This window comes from Achroia grisella, unplaced genomic scaffold (assembly GCF_030625045.1).
Source record: "Achroia grisella isolate CSIRO2021 unplaced genomic scaffold, CSIRO_AGI_Agris_v1 utg2547, whole genome shotgun sequence".
Lineage (NCBI taxonomy): Eukaryota > Metazoa > Arthropoda > Insecta > Lepidoptera > Pyralidae > Achroia > Achroia grisella.
The window spans coordinates 18,089-42,626 of NW_026712744.1; the positions used below are offsets into that span (position 1 = coordinate 18,089).

At 30.6% G+C, this 24,538-nt stretch overlaps 1 protein-coding gene across 1 annotated transcript in view; it reads left to right on the forward strand.

Annotated features, from left to right (window-relative positions):
* Positions 1–247: 247 nt before the first annotated feature.
* LOC131842836 (pyrokinin-1 receptor-like) overlaps positions 248–24,538 on the forward strand; it is a 65,862-nt gene continuing 41,571 nt past the window's right edge. Inside the window, exon 1 of the mRNA XM_059191404.1 lies at positions 248–311. The gene's annotated coding sequence lies outside the window, so the exon portion shown is untranslated. The remainder of the gene's footprint in view (positions 312–24,538) is intronic.

A 24,538-nucleotide genomic window follows, 5' to 3' on the forward strand; every position in this document is an offset into this window, starting at 1 on the left:
AACTTGACATAGCGTGTACAGGGTCTACCTATATTGACCTCTAATTCATTTTGGTTGTCCCCATACGCCTGGCACAACGGTAGTTGATTTCAGTGGTGCTTCGACCGCGTCGCTACTTGGTCGTATCCGTCAGTATATTTCAAATGAGATCGTTCCATTTTGACGATGTTATATTTTAAATGAAAACTGCCACATATTAGTTAAATAGTGATATGGAATAATTAGTGATTGCAATTTATGACTCTAACAAGTCTAAGATTGATTTATTTATTTAAAGTTTTGGAAATTTTCACTTCTCTTCGAGTTACAGAGTAAGTTTTTTTAATAATACTTAAGCAGGAGTAATGATTAAAATAAAGTTCTATGTGGTAAAATAAATTAGCAGTAATAAATGTTTTTTTTTTAATATTTTAACTAAAAATGACCCGGGACAATTTGATTCAATAGGAATCAAATTGTCAGGGAAAATCAAGATCATTACAGACACGACTGCATGATTGATGTTAGGTTGTTTATAGTATTTATATTCGTCTTTTAGCACGAGCGATAGGTACCCATGTGTGAATAATAATATGTTGATGATAGCTACGAAGAAAACTTTTTTTTTTAATTCATTTGAAAATAAACTTCGGCCGTTAATAAAGATGTATCAGTTTTGAAATAGAAAATGATGTTGAGCTTTTTTCAATTTAAGATTAAGTTTTTAATGTTTAGGGTTTCTAACCACTTCAGCTTATTTTATATGCAAGAAATAAAATATGATATTGAAGATGATGTGGTAAAATTGTGTTTTTATTTAAGAATTAATTAAGTAATTATACCGTTGTAATTAAATTTTATTCTCCATTGATGCCACGCCAGCGTGTACCGTTAGTGCTGGCATGTAGGTGCATTGATATATTAAAATAACTTTCATACATAAAAGTAGTAGTAAAAATGTACTAAAATATTACAACAAGCCAAAGACTTCTGGATGACCGAAGTAGGGGATCTAGACTTGCCCTTGCCTGACTTTGTACAAAGTCCCCCGACGTCATAAATTGACAGATTTTCTTATTATAAGAGTTTCGAGTGTCATTATTTGCAGCCGGATCAGTTTAAAATACAAAAATATTTCTTAAGCTGTTTTAAAAAAGGTGTTCAATAATACAATTTTAAATGTGTAATAGTCTCTCCTGATTCATTTTTTAGTGTTGTCTATGGAAGCAAAACACCTTAATTTTCAGAAGACTCTATGTTTTTGTTTGCGTCTATATTTTTATTTTTTTTATACTTTTTATGTATATTTATCCTTTCTACAACAGCCAACACTTTTCCATAAGGTGGGCTCAGCAGTTATGTTAAATGTTAAAGTTATGTTTTGAATGGGCGGTGAGATATGATAGTGAAATTTCAGGATGCGAAAGTTATACCTTCGTATCCTGAAATTACCTCACCTCATTTCTCTGAAATTGTAACTAATGACAACTACAAGTATCATATGATGACATAATATCCGAGCGGTTATTCATGAACATAGTCGACGCGACAGTTCCCACTTACCACCAGCATGGGCTGCCAGCATGTTTGTCTTTACAAAAAAAGTATTTTATAATAAGTAGAAATTTGTTTGCATGATATTTTTTTATTTCATATCTAATTTTGTTATTATCGTGTACCTAACGATTATAAAAATAGACTTGTAGAACAAGTTTGTTTTGGTTGTGAAGGTCATTCAGAGGGATTGGTTTCGAGTAAAAACATCAAAGGACCCATCTCAATTACAGTATTATTATCACGTGTAATTCATAACATCTGAATGAATATTGGAAATAAATTATTATCTTTACTGAGGTGCGACGTATTTTTTTAAATACGACGCCATACCACAACGCAAAAGACGAGTTATTTCACCTAACAATCCACTGAGAATTTGTAAGCAATTTTGTAAGCACGTTGTATTTATCTAAATTACAATGAGATTGAGTCTATCATTGCTATAAGTTTTTATATATATTATTGATATATTCATAATATATAGATCCTTTAAGGTAGATCAAGAGAATTATGTGTCAAAAGTCTTACTTGAGCACAATTGAGCCTAACTAGTTTCATGCTACGCATGATATGCATGCCGATCGTACGAGATCATGACCGATGGAAATCAGTTAAAGTACGCTGATGTAAGTTAGAGTCAAATCGGACTATGTATAGTTATTTCTTCGTGTAAGGTTAAATGTTTTAATGTTGGCAACCCTGCACTAGAAAACAATATGCAGTACATCCGGTACTTTAGTAGTAGTAGTAGTCCAGTACATTAGTAACTTTTGATTCCCTAGATAGCACAAAATATTTTTTGGTTTTAATAGATCTGTCCAGATTTTCCTAGTAGTTCTTTCCAGTTTTGTATTAAATATATTGTCATTATTTTTCCCAATATTGATTCCATGTCCCCTTTACTTTCTCATACTGATCTTGTAAATTAGTGAATTCTTTTATTGATAACACAAATATAAGGCAACACAGGAATTACCTTATATTATTTGCCAGTTTCACTTATTTCTTATACTGACATATGTAGATATAGTTAGTTAGTTACGAATAAATAAGAGTTTTTCTATTTAATATATCTTAAATGAAATTAATGTTCATTCTGCTCGTATTGACATTTTCTAAAATGATTATTGAACTATATGTTTACGTATCAACATGCATTTTTTATTATAAGTCTATTATAATATAAAATAGGCAGTTTAAAAATAATATTTATAAAAGTGTTCATGCAATTTTCACTTTTTTAAGATGTCTGTACATGTGAATTTCGTCATAGTCTCGTATGACGTCTTATCTGAAACATGTTTGTTTATAGCAGTATCTAGATATAGGTCTTGTGGGACCAATGTTTATTATAGTTTTTCGTCTATTTCTACCATCATTAATGCGTGTGATATTGAAGTTCTGATAGACAATGTAAATTACTTAAGACTATGTATAACAACAGGAAATTATATTAAATGTATTCAACTGTACGTTCAACTGCCATTCTTGGTAAAATTTAAATTTAATTAATTTCTTCAAGTAAACTACTTGGTTTCTATTTATAGTTTTAAATTCTAGATTAGGTAGTCCGACATTGCTTGAACCGAGGAAAGTACTGCCGTACTATCGTGTTCTCGCGATGAATTACGGCTTTATTGATCGTTGTGTAACTGTAACATGCACTGAAATTAGCATATACACATTTCTTACAGTATTTCCAAGATAGGTACAATCAATCAACTGCCAGATCGTTTAAGTAGATATGTACAATAAGCAGCAATATATAATTTAATCGGAGATTCTTAATTAGACTGAACGATTAGTACTGTAAGTATTTATTTATTAACATTGACATTACCTGAATTATTGTTTCTCTGAAATAAAGATTGACGTCTTTGTGTTGGACTTGCACTGAGTTTATGTGTATGAATAAAGTTCCTAAATTCGTCATTCATAAGGTCCACAGTATAAACAATATAATTTGATGGCCTCGGGGTTTAGCGGTTTAGCACACCGATTAGCTTCCTATAGTCTCGGGTTCGATTCCTCGCAAAGTATAAACATTTATATCTATGAGTATTAATTGTTTCGGTTTGTGTGTTTTCTATGTATATTATGTATGTATTTAAAAAAATGTATGTATTTATTTATATCAGTTGTCTAAACCCATAACACAAGCCTTGCTTAACTTGGGACTGGTAGGTATCGAGTGAATTGTCGAGAGATATTATTATTAATATAAATCTGTCACTGGTCCTTCAAGCTTTGTGTTGGACAGTCGACAGTTACATCTATTTGCAGATTCTTGCTAATGAATTTATAGTAAATGAATCTCTTAAGATTTAATATTAATGAATTATCCATTTATTTTCGTAATTTAAATAAAAATATACTTATATATACACATACATATAATAAGTAGATAAGAAATTTTTTGTCACGTATTACTTCTTAATGGAATATCATTAACATACTTAATTACAATAAATCGTGGTAAGTGACTGACATAATTACATTACAAATTAAAGGTTTTTAATATTATACTATATTTAGGTAAGTAGGTAGTTTTTGTTATTGTAGGTATTGGATATGACTATACCTTGCTCCGTGGAAGCTGTTTTATTGTTCAAATATTAGAATTGCCATAACAGTATCCACTACGTATTATTCTGGCGATTCATTTTGACCGCCTTTATTATGTGTTTTCATTCCTTGCTTTAATAATTGCTCCTATATATATCTAGATTGAATACCATAGCACCATGAAATATATCCGATTGATACTCTGTCTCATTCGAATGGGAATCGAAATAGTGCGTCCTAGGGTGAAGTTCGAACGAGGTGAAATGAGATACCCAGAGGTGTTGAGATTAAAGTCATATCTGCCAGGCGGAAGATGGTCTACAGCCCCTCCATAAGTCTTTGCACGTTTAGAGTACCTTCAGGACTCGGTACAATTTCGTCTGGTGAATCTGTAAAGGGTTGCTAGAACACCGCAAATAAATATATAAAAAAATACATACATTTATACTCGTGTTGTTAGAACAACACGAGTATGAATGTACCTATGTATTGCATGTGAAGTTTGGGGGAGCTGGTTTATTAAAAACGCAGTTTATGGACGAGTAACAGGTATACCGTATGCATTAAATCCTGGCTTTAATACCGCCTACACACGGGAAAGAGACTTATTTCGACTTAAGCGAGTCAGTAATGAATGTGGATTTTTAAGTATTTAAGTACCGGAATTTTATTTAAAAAGATAACAGTATATTTATTTAATTTTGGAATATAAATAAAATTATTTTTAGCAACATAATCTTCAACCGCAATTAGAAAAAAAACAGTAATTAGACGAAAAGAAAAATATTACACGACCTGAATATATTCATTAACTTTTACATGAGTGAAATACTAACTAATGCGATACAATTTGCTATATTACGATCTTTATGTATACAGTATAATAAACCTACAGAAATAAAACCAACAAAGAGTTAGTTCAGGGCATCATAATGAAAATAATTTTGTTCTGTTTGTTTACAAGATAACAAGGGTATGAGTTTTATGTAGAGATCTATAGCACAGTCAACTAAGTCAATGGACTTCATTGAGTAAAAAAATCATTTTGACGTACTTACCCTTTCTAATATACATACTCGTAGTACTTATATCTTCTATTAATTTAACATTATAATAAAGTCACATTTAGTAGTAGACCTTATTTTCAGAAATGTAGTTTATAATGAGAAAAATAAAAGTACACAAAAATATTTACAATTTATAATAAATTTGTATAGGTACAAATTTATTCTTATATTTGAAGGCTTTTGAGAAACTGATATCAGTTGATTTTAATACACCTTACACTTTTGACGATAAATTCCTAATCAATGTCCTTGTTGAACGAATAATTGAAAGATTACAAAACTTAACGATTTCCTTGAAATTTACTTCTTTCCTGTAGCTTTATAAGCTACAGATAAAGGAAATAAGTTGTACTTATGATATAAAATAATAACTATTTCAGTTCAAAATTAATTCTACTTTCAACTAATAACACAACAAATAATGTGTACCAAATAAGAAAACATCCTGGTAATACAAACAAGCCCTACTACAAAGCGTCATGCTAGTGTGGGAATTGAACCTGTGACTTTAGGAAGGTGAGGCAGTGTGTTAAACTGCTACACCATCAAGGTTGTCAGATAGAGGTCGAGTATAAGGGACAAGGAAAGAGGGAATTAAAAATACTTTTGCGATGGCTCCTATGTCACTTACTTATTGTAGACAATTTGTACAGGACAACGAAACGACAGCCAAAAGTAATAAAATCTTCCACTTATAATACGGAAGAAGTTTGTTTATACAGTCTATTTGTTTTCTATAAATAAACAAACGTCTCTTCTTATTAATAACTGGTTAATCACAATTTATCATAGACACTAATACAACCCAGATATTAGTTTATAGCGAGAGGGCTGTAGATCATTGTTAGGAAATGGAGACTAATGACCCTATAAGCTGTCTATAACATGTCTAATTGACTCTATCTGTTGATGAATTCATGTAAATTTCCTCGTGACCGGCGAACTGGCTTGGCTGATTTTGTTCTCATATTACCAACTTTGTGACAGCTATTAAAGGAAAAATATTGGTGGTGTTCTTTCTATATGTCTAACTATACAATACATATCTACTATACGTTGGTATATATATATAATATGTAAAAATATTTAAAATTATTTATATTAGGTGTATTATATTAGGTACATACATGAAACGTGTTACGAATGTTGTCGAGCTATGGAAACTAAATTGCTATAATATAATTTTATTCGGGTGTGACATATTGAATACGTCAATAAAACCAGGAATTCTTACATGTCGTATCTGAATCAATATTTTATAGGAATACAAAAGTTCCGTTTGACTTTGAGGTAGTAAGAAAGAAGTATGCAATCAATAATTCCGGTTTCTACACTTTCGAGTCCATTTAGAATACTATTCTATAATATATTTGTGCTGTATTTTTTTTGTATGCGGTAACGCATATTACACGTAATTCGTTTTTAGTATTTTTTTGACAGATACTCTATTATACTAATTTTGTCAAGGAAATGTGTGTACATATTGAACTTTTAAGACAACTCTGCACTTTATGTTTGTATATATATATATATATATTTTAGATTTCGAAGTCTTAATGGAAAAGAATCTTTCGAAGTTTTATTCTTTTTTGAAATACAAAAAAATATATAAATTATTAATTTCTCCGACTTAGTCCGATAACCACAGTTATGTATGGCCGATTTTATTTATGTTGTACAATTACAAACAGTTTACATACAGTAAATAACTTCATTTACATGTAATATCACTTGTTTGTGACGTACGACAAAATGTGGGACGGAAATTCCCAAACATATGGATACGATACAACCTTCGTCCAAGAATTTTCCTTTATAAAAGTTAATGCACGTAAGTCGATACTTTTCTCACGCACTAACAGTTCCGTTTTGGGGAGACCCCTACAACTCAACTCTCAAAATGAGATTGGCTTTCCCTAGAATATACAGTACCAACCCGTTACCTTTATATTATATAGAATGTACTTATACCCTATAACTCGTTACGTAGCATATTGTGCTATGGTTAGGTTGACATAATGCAAGTTTTACTTTTGTAAGTTATTTACATTATTTGAACGCATAATATGCGTATACCTATTGCAATTTATGTATCTACTTAAGTGGATGCTTATTAAGTTGTTGCACTGAAACGACATATTATGTGGTCGACAAACTTTCCAAGATTTTAATACATCTTTATATATCATTACTAGCTGTGCCCGCGGTTTCACTAGCGTGAAATTTTATTTTTAGATCAGAAAGAATAACAAACATCTGTCCACCTATATTCACAAACTTTGGAGTTTATAATATTGGTTGATAAAATTTACTAAACGTTTAAGAATAAAATTAGTCATTATAATTTCCTGTATTAAAACATTTCACAATAGTAATTATTGTTTATTATGAATTTGTTAGCATAAAACTATACATGCTAACACATTAGATTATATCTAAAGAACAGAGCAAATGTTTTTTTTTAAAATGATTTATAGGCTCACACCCGCGATCGCTGCCTTTCGCCTACTTCTGTGGTGTCATGGCGGATGTTGTGCCTAATTGACATCTCGACCAGCTATATTGAATTTCGGTGAACCTTACTGAAATTATTGCCATTTGGGGATAGTAAGTAGGCTATTCCAATTCTATTACATATTTGGGCTAAATCGGGCGTATCATTAAACTAAACAAATATTGTAACATAAAATTTTGTTGTCTTTCGAGTAACTCTGAAATGAGCTGTAGTGGGGTGTCTTCGTTATTGCTAACATGCTAAATTAAATTGCTAAAATTATTTAAATTGTTAAATACGAAATAATTTCGCCAAATTGTTTTTTTATGTAACCACAGATTACTTACTATATGTTGCCAGTACCAGCCTATGAACACTACATCAGTCAACAAGTTTACTGGTAACGCGCTGGTGTCTTTAATAAACTTAAAAACTAATATCATGCTTTAAATCAGAATATAGCTTGAAAGTGATCTCTTTAGTGATAGACTTAATAAGCGCATCTGCATCTAGAGTTTGTATATATACTTTATACTCTCTGGTATTTTCTTCTACGGGATAGTTTTAATTTGATGCTCATCAAATTAATTATTATTTTGACCTAAGTATACTATTTTGATACCTATTCGTATTTAGTATAGATACACGCATAAGCAGTTTATGATCCATGATAATAATAATATAATTAGAGCATCCTATTATGTGAATAATTTAGTGATTAATCACAGTGCGATTTACTGATTATTCAAGATACTTGTTTAATAAATAAAATTAATGAATATTTGATGTGACAAGATATGTAGGCCCTATATCTGAACACATGATTAGTAACACGGCTTATCGACTTCAGCTCTTAAATTGTGTGCGTAAGAAATACTAATAGGAGTAACAGATTAATCCCCAAAAAGATTTATGGTGTCATGGATGTCAGATTATAATGCGTGAGGAATATGGTAAGGTAACTATTATTAGTCAGGTTAACATCGATTTTATTTTGGATTTCACAAAATATAAAATCAAAGAATCCGAATGTATTTGAGTGTGTCAGATTTTTTATGACAATCCTTATGGTCCAGTTCGGCTAGCTACTTCAGTTGAGAAGAACTAACAACAAATTTCAACAATAAAAAACATTATCTATTAATTCTAATCCTGTATTGATTGTGACTGGAGTAGAGCCACTACTCAATTATAAAAAAAACTAGAATAATTTTACGGGTATATATTTCCTAAAGAGGACTCTCAAGACAGTCAAAAGTAAACTATAGAAAGGATGTCATAGTCTTCTTATTAACTTAATAAAATAAGGTATTAGGTACCTACACATTTAAATATACTTTTGTATAACCTTTTGTATTGCAATAACGATTATCAAAATTCATTACAGTTTTGACAGCTAATATATATACAAGAACAATCAGTTAAATATAAAACAAATTGTCTATCTCTAAAGCTGCAGCTAATGACAGGGAGCTTTTCCTTTTCAAAGAAATAAAAACAAATACAGTTTCCTTTACGTTAGCATTGTCACGTTTTAGAATGCAATTCCATTATGTTGAATATGTTATATGTATTCTGAAAGGAAAAATATGTGCCATCGATTCTTCCTTGTCTAATCACGCTTTGAAGAATAACATTTCAGAATGATTACTTATTTCACAATTGCAGAATAATTTATTTGATATAATTATTTGAATAAGCATATTAACGGTATAAATTGGTCTTTTTCCTGTACTGAAAAATGTTCATTTGCTAACTATAAGTATGTATGTTACGACGGTTTCGGTCTAGCTTTTTAGCATAGAGCTTACTTCCAATGATCGCGTGTATCGGTCTATGTGTTATCCATGTATATTATGAATGTATTTAAAAAAAAGTAACTAAAGTAGTTATATCATTTATCTAATATCCATTAAACAAGTTCTATTTAGATTGACACTAATTATTATAATATTAGTTTTAGTGGCAAACTAATAATAAGTGAAGTTTTTATTATGGCTAAATTGAGTGTGTGTGTTTGTGTATGTTATTGCAGGATTAACCGGTTGAAATGGGTTCTGAAGGTTTGCGACTATCGACCACAGTCCACCATTCCTATGTTTCATCTCTTCTCCAGCTATTTTTGCTCGTCCCTCACCCTGAAAAAAGGAAGATCGACTATGCCATAAAAATTAAGATTTATCTTGCCATTGGCGCGAAGGAAGAAGAAAAATGACAAATAATATAATACATTTTGTTATTAATATATGCACAATTACACAGAAAACACGTAGAGTATAAAAACAGAATCATATGTACAAATTGTATAATATAGAAATCAAATCCTGACAAATGAAAGTGGGAAAATATGTTAAACCGCTACTCCCTCAAGGTCGTCACTAAGCAAGAATAATTAAAAATATTTAATCTTATTAATTGCATAACACATTTGGCTGCTGGCCGAAATTTGACAACATAAAATCCATACGTTTACAGCAACATTATACTTAGCTTCATTACTAATTTCAAATCCTCATAAAATGAACGCAACGCCCACAGTGAGTTAAATTATTTAGGATTACCCATCAACAGTATCTCGTCAAATTCAATGTTTTTTACGTCACCCATTTAATATTTTCAACCGATTTTGTTTCTAATCCGACGCTAATATCTCTGAACTAAACTTATTTATACGTAACATGCATTTTAGCTTATGAGGCACAATGTTGAAAGTATAAAACAGATAGATATATAAGTATTTTAATTAAAAAAACGTATAAAAGACTGTCGATCTGCTGACACTGCCTACCCCGGCTTCGCACGGTTGTACATGTTTTGTACATATAAACCTTCCTCTTGAATTACTCTATCTATTAAAAAAACCGCTTCAAAATCCGTTGCGTAATTTTAAAGATTTAAGCATATATAGGGACAGACAGAGACAGCGACCTTGTAATAATGATAATGATGTACAATTGAATTTTGTTCAAAGATTTTGTCTAACAAAATTCTTCCTTTTTTGAAGTTGGTCGACATGATCCTGTAAATAATGTACAGTAATGTGTGTAATTATGTAGGTTGAAAACAACGTATCTGTAATCAGAAAACATAGTAAAAATTAAAGGACTACGACATTCAAAGAAAAAAAAATTACGGAAATAAAATTTTATAGTTTACTATGAACTTTGTAAACAACGTTGACAAAACAACTTAATGTAAGCTAGTTTACAGTTTTACGGTGCCCAAAACGATTGACGTCAAGTTTTAGAGCCCTACAAGGATTAAACTGTTTTGACTAAGAAATTTGAGCTGGATGGGTTAATGCGATCCTTTTGGGATCCCAATTAGCTTGAAAATATAATGTAGTTCTACCTACGTTGAGGCTGCATTATCTGGAGATCTATGTATTTAAGGTTGTCGTTACGTCACTACGTAGTCCTATTCTATATTTACCCGTACAATTTTATCTGTGCCTGTACAAAACTGGATATCTTTTCTAATCTGTTTGAAGGTTCTTCTTGTTATACAGAATAATAGCTAGTTAAATAATAGTAAACGATCAAAATGACAACTCTTGAAATAGATATCATTGTTTATTTTAAAACAATCGTACATTTTAGGGTTATTTTGAATCGTAAATAAGTGAAGAAACCGATTATATCTTATTTAATTTATTAAATTACTACAACATATTGAAAGAACTACCTAATACGCAATTTAGATATATGAGAAGCCAAGAAGCCTTCCAATTCTAATAACAACTGTTTGAAATTTGTTTCATAAGAATAGCGGCAAATAAATTTAAATCGAAAAAGGTATGGAAACTTCGCTACAGCAATTTATAAAATTAGTCGATTTTCCTTTTTTACTTAAGAGTAGTCAAATATTTACTAAACTAACAGTATATTGAACTCATAACAGTAATTTAGATATACAAAAATAGCACAGTAAAGAATATTATGGCACATGTAACGACGTCATCATAAATTCATTAATGGCGGGCGTAACCACGGATAATTGCTAGTATTAATTAATTAAATTGCTACCACCGTCAAAAGATGAACATATGTTTCAGGTAGGAAACGTTTACTTATTTTAACGGAAGTAAAGTTTCTTTAACCGACTAACAATATGACAATATGATAATGTGACTTTTGGATACTTTTTCTCTTAGCTTCGTCATAATTGAAGTATCTATTTTGTGGAACTAAACACACAGAATACTACGTTAAAAATGCTTAATGATCGTCATAAATAAAATTAATAAAACTGTTATTGTATGAAAAATAATAATTTGGATATCTTTTATTTCACTAAGTAGCCCTTTGTACAAAACGGAACAATATTCTTAAAAGAAATGCTTCCGTTTGCGGACGTAATTTGTGGTATTTTGCAATGGAAAAAGCGGATTCCTGATAACTGGCTTAGAAATCCGCTTATACCGTTAACTCCAATGAGTCCAAGTAAAAATCCTTTAATGTTTTCGACGTGATACAAAGGCGGATTTTAGTATTCCGTAGCCGCATTGTCGAAACGAACCTAGTCGACTTAGTTAGTTAATAGAACCTGGGCTAGCTAATAGGCTTGATGTAATTTATGATTTCTCAGTTTCATTACAGTACCATCATCACATCACGTCTCTTATCACGACTAGATGAGGTAGTCAAAGACATTGTCAATTGTCGAAGTGGTCGTGTCGAACACAACTTGAGACGCTCACACTTCACATGATATATTTATATGCAAAGTAGCAGGGCACCGCTTCTCGGATTCATTATTACATGTTTTTACTAGTATTTCCGTCACCGAATGTCAGTCAGAAGTATACACAATGTTTTGTCTGTCTGTTTGTGTCTGTAAGTCAGCATATTCAGCCACATTTTCCCGAAATTCATACAGCTTCATGAATTCACTTAACATAAAATTTTGGTTTGCATATGTCGCTGTTTAAGAATTTGTAACCATACGTATACCATATGTTCAGTTGCTGCGAATTTAGTAGGAACAATATGGGCGGGGCTCACCTTTTAAACCGGAACACAGCTCGCAAAACAACCTGCTTTACTACCGCTATGGTTAAAACAGAGATACGTGCACATAACTGTTTGTACAAAAAAATCTCAAACCAGTTAATAAAATTCACGACAAAAATTACCACTTTTATTTATGAAAAATATAAGAGAGTAGATGCTTATTTATATTCCATAGTTAAGATAATATTACAGTAATACGGAACCATAGTATTTTTAATTGAACAATATTTTTTTCTATCCATGGAGTAAATAAATTTAATTCAGTCAACAGTGCCGACTCTAAATAATGGGTCGCGGATGAGATTGAGCAGATTAGGCGATTTATAATATTAAAAAAAAAAAATGTATTATATGTTATGTTAAGTAAGAAAACATGTATAGATTCACTTTCACTTTTATAATAATGTTAGTGATAATGTAATGCAAATATATGATAGAAATTTTAAATTCAATAAAATGCTTTTCCATTAAAACAAAAAAACAAAAAATAAAAGCTTTGCTCATTATATTACTATTATAGATATTGTGCATACTCATGTAAATGTTTATTTAAATTTTAAGACAAAATACTAGAGAGCAAGTAAGTAGAATAAATCTGAGAAGGCAGAGTATGTACAAAAATTATAAGGTCGTAATAAAAGACAATTTGTTTCCTCCCCTGGAGTTTCAGTGAAGTAACGTACCTACTTAACTACGGTTCATGTTATGTGACTCAAAGGTATAATAAGGTTCAAGTTAAATTAATTTCCTTAAAGCTGACTCGTAGATCTGAAAACGAGATTTAATTAAATAAAACGTATGTTCTAGGCATTTTCATAAAAAAAAATATGGATGCACTGAAGAATATAATATTACAACAACACCACCTTCTTAAATCACGTAGAACAATACAAAATCAAAGAGGTATTAATGTCAAGCCAATTTTATAGATGAATGAACAATACAATCGATAAATGGATCTATGTACCTACATGTAATTCTATGAGAGCGACGATTGCATTGTTATTTTTGTGAAATTATTTATAGAAAATATATGTTTTATTTGTAAGTCAATATATTCTCATCTTACTACAGGGCACAGATTCTCGTTCATATAGACGACAATTCATACTATTATAATGCTAGTGATATCGTATAGAGTATTGTTTCAACATTCATATCTTCTATATTAATATAATATGTATTTGTACTAGTCATTTTACACTATCTTGGGGGTGGACATTGTATTGTACTACTACAAGGAAAGAGCGATTTATATATATAGACTTTAATTCTTATAAATAAGTTTTAAATTTCTTAGCAAATCTATTATATGTAAAGTGTTGGTAAACCAAAAGAATCTCTAGATCACCCAAAAACCTTCAAAGAGTAATAATAATAATTTGCTGTGTGCAATAAAATAAATGTTCTAGGGAGATTATTTTACAAGATACAATATTAGGATTTTAGAGTAGTGTGTAGTCGCTTTATGTAGGCTGTAATGTTCACTCCATGCGCATATTAACTACATTGTTATTCCATAAAGGCGATGGATAAATGACGGCTACATAATAATGCGATCAAAATATTCATATCATATGATCGACGTCTAGGGTGACATGGAATGGCAGAATAAGAAATGAGTTTATGCGGAAGTTTATAAATATAACTGAAGTTACTAAGGGCGGAATTGTGTTTATTATAGTAGAAGTATGTACATCAGATGAAACAAGGGTTTGAGTTAAATTTAACATTTTTGTGAATATAATCTAATAATAACTATCTATATAAAATATGTATATGGAAAGAGGACAGAGCAGTATTAGTAGGTATACATACTTATATAGTATTTAAAATTTTAGAGAGTTTTGATTGAAAATTAGAAATTACTTAATTATAAGTATTTATTACAATATTAATAGCATTCACTTATGCATTAAGTGTATTACTATATATATATATAATTCAGTTAGAGGTATTAAAATTTAAGCTATGATTGTCATCATAAACAATTTTTTTTTCTATATCTATCGAGGAATTATAGACATCATATATTCACATAGTAGTTATAATATAAGTTATCAAAACTGTTAAGTTAAATATTCATACTAATATTTTAAATGCGAAAGTTTGCTTTTCTTTCTGTCTATTTGTTAACTTTTCACGACTAAACGACATCTTTATGAATTTGAATATAGTTATATCGCAAGGTCGGAGACGGGCAATATTTTTATATTAAAATAGCAGACGAATACGTCTGTAACGTACAGTAGTCCATATATACATTAGGTCCAATCTAGAATGACAACAGCCTAGGGAGCAGTGACCGATTTATCATACAAGATCAGCAAGAAAAAGTTGCAAAGCCGGCCACATAGTTCGAAAAACAGACAATCGATGGTCTAGATCAGACTTATTCTGGTGGACGATAACGCGATATAGTACAATTATAAATTGACGAATTTATTATACTTGTAGTATTACTATACTAGCGTTTTGCGACTTCGTCTCCTTTTGTGACATAAAAAGTAGCTTTATCTTTACGTTAAATTCATTAATACCCGTTTAGCCATTTAGACGCGAAACAGTAACTAGCAAACATTCTAAGAGACCTAAACGCTTTCGAGTTTATAATATTAGTAAGTATGGATTTTATTCCTATTTCGAAAACCATATTGTATGGATTTTGTACATAAGTAGACTGTAAGAAATCATATGCGTGAGTACCTCAATCTTACATATTTCACCCCCCTTTGCTTTGTAAGCTGGGTTTTGCTTGTGAAGTACGATTAAGCTGTGAAATTACAAGATAACAGGTATGATATCTTAGTTCTCTGGTCCTTATTAGGAGTAATTCGGGTATCACGTGATAACGTGATAATTGTAACCTATATACATGAGCAGCATGTTATGCATGCATACTTTAATTTCCTACTATTTAGATATTACGCCATTCATATTTAAATTAAAATGAATATTACACATTTCATTACACAAAAGTGATGAGTCGTTAACTATTAATAATTATGTCAAGCTGTCTGTCAAACATATATGAAATGTTATTATAACTTGCATCCATATATGTATTAATTTACACAGAGTTATTTTTCTAACGACTATAAATATTTTTCACTTTACCTTTTATATTTTAGGCGTCATTACCGAGGGTATTGTGTGCTTGTATGTTACGCCACATCTTCGTTAAATGACACTTCTATTGATCAATTGATTAATATCCATACTTGTAATTGATAGGATTCATTAGTATTACATTCTATCCAATTATTTACTACTTATTTTTTGTTTAAAAATATACATAGATAGACATAGATATTACTTGTATATTCTAACATACAGTAAAAAAAACATAGACAATATATCAAATGACACATGTATAGTTGCAATAAGACGGCCTTGGTTACTGAAAGCAATCTTTTCAAGGTAACTTCGAACTCGAAAATAACGAACAAGTAGGTAATATGCAATCAGGTGAAAATACAAATAAAATAGCAAACATGTAATGATGAAGGAAAATAATAATAAGTACAATAAAATAATGATGATAACGAACTATCGGGGATAGATAGAGATAATTCATAGTTAATGGATTCATCAGTGAATTTATGATACAATCTGTCTTCATGTCCAATTTAAATCATGAAAAGGTAATAGACAGACATATACTTTCGCATTTATAAATATGTCTAGAGATACTCAAATTTTTTATAATAATCTATATTTAGTAACAAAAGTAAAAGTACATTACCTCAACCTGGCGTAGTAACATTTAACTGGTAGGTACGTATACATAAAATCGAGTAACTTTATTCAGAAACATCACAAATACGAAAACAATTTTTTTACTTTTCAAACGTCATCTCGCGGTTTGTAGGACGATCCCATCAAACTTTCACCATTTCATGGGGAGTTTTATATTTTATGTCATACGAGCTGTAATCCTTATTTATGAGATAAAATTCGATATTCGTCCTCGTGGTACAATGTATCTTCTTATACATCTTCTTAGATTTAAGAAATGTTCAGCCGTTTTGTCTTAAAAAGGGAAATTAGTTCCCTTTTTAAGTAGTAAGGACAGTCTCGAATTTATATAAGCATATATAAGAAAACCAATACTTATTGAATAAATATCAAAATGTATATGTAAAGGCGTGTTACATATGCAGTGCAGAGCTTTAACTAAGACTGCTGAAGATCAGAACTTACTCGCGTTAAGGAATAAACGAGACCGTAATGTCACAATTTCAATATAGTAGTTGGATAGTTTTAATAGGAATATTGTTAATTTCGTATTAAATCTACAAAACTCTGACTATGTTCTTGTGGCAACTGTGGTTTGCGTTATGAGTCCATTTGTTCTAGCATTCAATGGTGTCGCTCGTTTCGTATATGTAGTTAGTAACTTAAAATGTAGTATTTTCTTAATATAACTTAAGTTGAAATACATTCTATTTTTATATGACTATCGTAATTGGCGTGTCCAGAGTGTATTTTTATAAAAAAAGTCAATTATAACAAACTCTGTAGTGGTTACCTACATAGTTATTGTGGCATTAAGCATTGTTTTGAACTGAATTAGCTAGATGCACTGGACGGTAGAGATGGTGCTGAAAAAATATGACGAGTATTAAAGGGCGAAATGTCCTATACTCGTATGAATGATATAATATGAAAATATAATCTGATTTGATTTAATTTGTAATTAACGTACTTTATGACTTGATAATAAATCATAGTAAAACAGCGTGTTAATACTAATTTTAGCTTTATTTGTTACCTCGACAGTCACTATAAATAATAACAGATTTTTCACACATCTTTAGTGTCGTTAAACTCTATGGGATAGATACTGGCGCAAGTAAACAAAGAAATTAATAGGCATCTTAAAATAGTACCTAACACTATTCAAGGTAAGTATAATGGTTTTATTTGCTGATATCAGTTTATTGTAAACAAGCTGTCATTTGGGGCTTTGCACCCGATAGCCTAGAATTAGCGTTCCTTTTGTTATGGTTGATTAAGTATATATATATATTGAGATGCAGTTACAGCTTATTCTTTTACATAAAAGAATAGAATAGAATAGAATAGAATAGAAAATCATTTATTCAAATAAACTTAATTTAAGCACTTTTGAATAGTCATAACAATTTGTTTTTTATCTACCACTCGTTCGGAAAGCTGTCTCATCACAAGAAGAACGAGCAAGAAACTTGTGTGTTGCTCTTTTAAATAATCCTTGTAAGTTTACATTTACAAGTCGAAACGTGTGAATACAAACTACCAACAAGCACTAATTTTTTGGGTCAAATATAATCATGCAATAAGATTAAAACAGTCGTAGTGATAAGTGCAGACCAGTTCCTACAAGCAACACTCGTTCACGAGTATGACGGATGAGCCAGCCATCACTGCGCTCGACCATATTTTAGCCCATTGGGCTAAAATATGGTCGACGAATACCCAGCCCACCACGCCGCCACATGTCTGGACATTATAGTGAGCATGACTACTCATTCCACACGACCACGTCACAGCTACAATGTGTTTGATAAGAAAGTGTTTGATATAACCTAACGGACCGCACATAAACTGTATCACAATGCCAGAACTGGGGTTGCAATCCCAAGCGGTGTCCTCAGACTGTAGTCGAGAAGTTGGCCTTCAGCCGTTCCATAAGTCGTTCTATGTGTTTGGTGCACCATCTACACTCGCGCTCTATCGTTCAGTGAACCTATACAGGCCAACAGCATTAGAATAGTTCCAAGAAAAAGATGCCATGCCTTGTAATTTCACTGCCATAATAACCCGAAACGCTACAATGCGTGCTGATTGATGGCTGGAACATGTGAGACAGAAGTACCAACACTGCCGACTATAGAAATACACATAGTTTTTGTGATGATATTGTCGAGTTATACGTAATGTTTAGTATTCAGTACTTATATAGTGACAAATGACATGATCAATTTGTAGTTTTCGAGGCAGGGAAGTTTCTTATTTCGGGGACTTTGATGTATTGGCTTCCCGTCGTGGAATAAATGGTTCATATCGTATCAAATTACGAATAGAGGGCAACGTTCATAGATTAAACATTGAGGGTCAATGTGTTAGTTTATATGCCTGTAGTGCACGGTATATTGATACTTTATTAAATTACTGGAAGTGACGTTACAACACAACGCAGTTGTAGAATTCAAATTAATTTTGGGAATTGTTCGTTACATGACTATTATGGCCTAGGTAGTCTAGTGGTTTAGCACATGGGCTTAATTCCGATGGTCGCGGGTTAAGTTCCTAGCACGGTACAAATATTTATATTAATGAGTAGGGTTCTTTATAGTTATCTGGGTATTTTCTATAATATATTACGTATGTACATATTTACAAAATAATTAAGTTTTCTTTCTGTTGATCAGTAGTCATAACACCAGTTTTGCTTAGCTTGGGACCAGATGGTGCTGAGTTTGTCCAGTTATTATATATATTACTTAAAAATAGTATATAGTAATAAAAATTATAGGATATAGAAGCATGAGGAGTAACACGGTAATCGTTCGATGATGTGAAATCCATGGTGCTTATATGTATATAAAATACATATTCTAATTAAATTATGATATATGTATTATGGATACATTACAATTTTTTTATGAGTGGTACAACTTTATAACAAATAAATATAGCTGAAATAATGGTTTTCCACAATCATATTTCCGCTCGGACGATTCCGTTAATAGTCACAAATTATAAGTCCTACTTTTAATATAATTATGGAGGAATACAATTTAAATAATGTCGTGGCTACATGTGTGTAATTTATTCGAATTTTTTAACATCAACATAATAATGGTACGTTTATTAGAAGTAGTTTAAAAACTTGTTTGAATGAAGGTTGTTTATCTGTCTCATCCTTAACCGGTAATATTAAATTATTTCCATATATTTGACTTCAAGAATGTTGTTTAACTGCTAAAGACAATATAGTTGAACAAGGCATATACGCTGGTGGACAACTTTATTATTACATCTAATTATTAAACCGTTGTCCCTTGAAAGGTTAAATACATAAAACTGAGACTCGAGTTTAACTAATTACTGTAATCATATTAAATACTCATGGACATAATATATAGCGCCATTAGTCCAAAACTAATAAAACTTATATTGCAGATACAAAAACCTAAACGGCTATCACAAACATTGTTTTTAAATACACATGTACTTACTAAATATAGAAAGTCAAGACTGACATAAATAATAATAATAATCCTTATTTGTCTCAAACAAAAACTAATACAATTGTTCCCCATACAATAATATAATTTAAAACTAATGAAGGAGACAAAACTGTCTGTAACTCAATGAGGGCAGTGAGTTTACCCTCTCTGCTGTCTGCTATTCTGTTATAACCTTCACCAGTAAAATAATACAATAAGAGATCGACGACAACTATAGCACATTAAGTTAAGGTCTAAACTACAACTAACAAAAGAAACATAAAAATTGAAAATAACAAGATTACAAACTAATAAGATTGGACAATAATATATATAACATAAATACAAATATTTATGGAAGAGATCACACTGGCGATCATTGGAACATGGGGAAGTGTGTTCAACTGCTGCGTCATAAAACTCGTCACTCTATCATGACAACAATTGTATAATAATTTAAGTATAACATTAAAATAGGTAAATTCATTGTCTCTGCTAACAGAACGTACAATACGACATATGACATGAAATGGAACATAATAATTGTATACTTATTATACTTGATACATAATATATACAGTTGGGTATTAAGTACTTCTAAACTCTATTGTAATATTACAATACAAGATTAAAAGCCTGCGGTTTTCCCTTGATTATGGAAGTTCTGTGAATAATTTTATTTTTTATGCATTCACCAAAATCGTTTTGTAACCTTTGGGATTAGAGCTTCTATATAGCTAACAATATGAAAAGGCAAGTGCTATACTCGCTTTACTCGCTTTACCCATTGTTCATCGATAATACAGTTCGCTGTAAAGTCCCAGTGTAATAAAAATATGCTTGGAACATTTTATTAATTTCTTCATAATAAAAAATAAAAAAAACAATTTTGTCTAGTTAGCGTTTTTTTATGTGAACCGCTTTGAATAGCCTCTTAAAATTTTATCTATGCATCCAATAACAATTTGTACGTTCTTAACAACATGTTAAGAAAATTCGGATGCAATAGGTAAAATTAATTTATTTCTACTATTTTTAGCAGCATTTCGTATGCTTAAAGTAACTATCTATGTATTTATAGTTGTAGCAACTAGGAGAAATGATAAAAGAATTTGTTCATTTCTTTTAGGTGCTACAAATATAATCACGATTCTTAATCGAAAAACAATATATCTAAAAACGTGCAATTCATGAAACGTAAAATAAAGTAATGTAAATATTATTTAACAACAAATTATATATTATTATCGCGTTTGCAATAAATATATTACCTTGTAATACCGTCACTTAATATATAGCGATAAAATGATAACGCTATGCCTGGCGCTATCACTGTAGATTTATGCGAGTATTAGCGTTGAACAAAAATATATTGGAACACGAGTAGGTACCTACGAAAATAAATGTTAATTTCCTTCAATCTTTACATCAACTTCGTGACATTTGAACAGTTGGCTGCATACCAAGGAATCCATTATTGTTTATGATGTACGTTCTCACAGTGGCCAGGTTGTTACTCTTATTTTCAATTACCTAAGGTTATGTGAAAATGGTAGGTGATGCGTGACAGAATGTATGATGTAAATAGGTATTTAGAACATTGGTGTTAACCGATTATTACAATTTTCAGGGAGACTAGATAGTTATAGGTCAGTCTGATTGTTTACTGTGATGATTTTTATGCAAGATATATAGATATCCATTTTATAATATAGGTTAACTCATCTCATTTAATTTCATTACACAAATTCATTAATTAAGTTGTATATAGTATAATGTTATTATTTAACTAACTTAATTTACAAGTATCGTAAAAATATGAGTTAATAAGTAAGAGTGAACTTCCATTATGTAGACTCCATTTGAATAGAGCCATGTTAGAACTGACATAATGTTTGTAGTAATTATGTAATATTATGTTATGTGTGGTAGTAATAGAATAAACTATTTATTTTTTGAAATAAGAATGTCGTCTCTATGTATACAATATACTATGGATTAATATATACAGCCGAGTTAAGTATAAAGGTAAGATCTGGTCTCATAGTTTGAAAAAAAATTCTTGACATCAAGAACGCAAGCAAAATAATATTGATGTCTACATGCAAATAAATATCTTTTGTCGGCAATCAATGTAAGATTAAAATTAAAAATATAGTACTTACAGATTTTCATGAAAACATTCTTAATTTATTTATAGAAGCATTTTGGTTGAAGTGTTTTCGTATCTTTCAATGAAGCTCAATAAATATTCAGAAGATCTTCTAAAAAGTCACATTAAATAATATTATAAAAGATATAATAAATATTATAAAATATATAAATATTTTTGATTTCCATCTAATGGCAAAGAGCCGTTTGATATATCTAGAAATAATAAAATATTGAATATACGACACGCTTTGTAGCGTAGGTATATAATAAACTTAAAAGTAGTATAAAAGTCTGACTATTTCAATATATTTTTGATATATAGGTACATTCATTTGTGTATTAATTAGGTAATTTAAGAATATAGGAAATGTATGGATTATTTCTCTAGTATATAGAGAGGTACAGTGTATATATATACTGTACCTCTCATGAGATTATCAGTGATACTAAATAATATTAAATTATCGTACAAATATGTATGTATATTCTTTAGGAAGATCAAAGATATTTTAGAACTATTTCGCCATACATTATTAATAGGGTTCCTGTATCTATAGCCACATTACACATAATCATAATGAAACATTTAGCGGCGAAGCCCGTCATAATCCTAGATATAACCTAACACCGTCTCTGTTAATTACTCCCTGCAACTAATGTTTTGCCACGTTAGATTGTTTGAAGGTCTCTTTTATCCAGTTTTTTTATGTAATAATAATAATCTGAGGGAAATTCACACAGCGCTATCTAGACCCAAGTTAAGCTAGCTAAAGCTTGTGTTATGGGTACTAGATAACTGATACAAATACATATAAATATATACATTTTTTCTTAAATATATACATATTACATATAAAACAGCCAGACCGATACAAACAATCATACTCACGAATACAAATGTTTGTGCCGTGCGAGGAATCAAACCCGCGACCATCAGAAGTAAGGCGATGTGCTAAACCAATAGACTACCGAGGCCGTCAACTAATGACAAAACATCTTATGACCCAAGTGATTGTAAGTGCAATGATCGCTATGCCATCACTTAATAATATTACAAGCAACACTGTATTTTTCTTGTTCGAAAAATAACATCATTCTTATAACGAATCCAGTTATATAAATTATTTGAATTTAAAAAAAATTATTTTCATAAGTGTACGGGACCGCCTAAAATATAGGCGTATTATAATTTTACTGTAAAATAAAATATCTATACCAAAATAAACTAGATGACCTTACAAGTCTTAAACCTGTGCCGTTAACATCTGCTATTATAGCCGCCTATAAAGACACCTTTCCGTGTATACATTACATAAAGCTCCGTAAGTCAGTATAGATATACATATAAACAAATATATGTAATTTATCTATTCGATCGAATGTGTTTTTAGTTACTATATCAAAGAATGAAGGCTTATATATGGCAAACTATGCGCTATTAATTATTTAATATTTTTGGCATGTAAAATGAACGTCTTCAACAATACTGTATACCAGCAACTAGTAATGTCATTTTGAAATTTAGTATTTTCTAATTAGGGCTATTTGTGTCGGATTTTTACTTTTACCATTTAAATAAAAAAAATTGTGTAAATAAATTAATACAAAAATATTTTAAGGCCTGGATTATATGAAAGTCCAACTCATCAAGACTCACAAAACCAGTTTTACTTTTAATGATCAGGAAATTTATGTACCTAGATACTGAAAAAATCCATATAGTAATGGAATTGCAAATAAAATAGTCAATATGTACATACCATGGAGAACTATCAATGAGATGATGCAAATAAAAGTCAAATCAATGCCTATTTATATAAGGTCTAAATAATGTTTTTTGCAACAGAATAGTAGTAATATTTCCGTGGAGTAAACTGGGAATCATCTCGGCTCAGATACTTGAGTGATGTAGTTTCCAATGCTATCAAATCAAGCTAGTTATTGGAAGTTTAAATTTTTCAACCCATCACATTTTTTTTCCGTACTTTTACAGTACGTAGCGAACTACTGATTTTTAGTCTCTATGCATGGCAACAAATTGTTGCTGTAAACCGATTTCTAGAATTTTAACAAATTGGCAGATGAGGAGACTATTTGGGCTAAACGGATCTACATCTCTATGTATGTTCTACATAGAGAACGCGCAATCCCGATATATCAGTCCAACCGGTTAGTCATTAAATCCTGCATAGACATTTTTATCTAAGCGATTTGTTTTACGCTAGTTCTCTACTAATTTAATTAAACTATTTGGAATGTATTATATATGTATAGGTTTACATACCACATTAGACTTTAATATAGCCTGTATAATTCGCGCATTCAATATTTTATCTATTCGCTAGAGTATTAGGTGTCTAGATCTATAAATTGTTACACGTTGTCGTGGAGCTCAAATGTCTTCATAAAAATGTTGTAGAATCCGGTAAAGAATGTGTAGTGGCGTACCATCTATTGCAGGATCATAAAATTTGACTTCGAAAGACACGATAA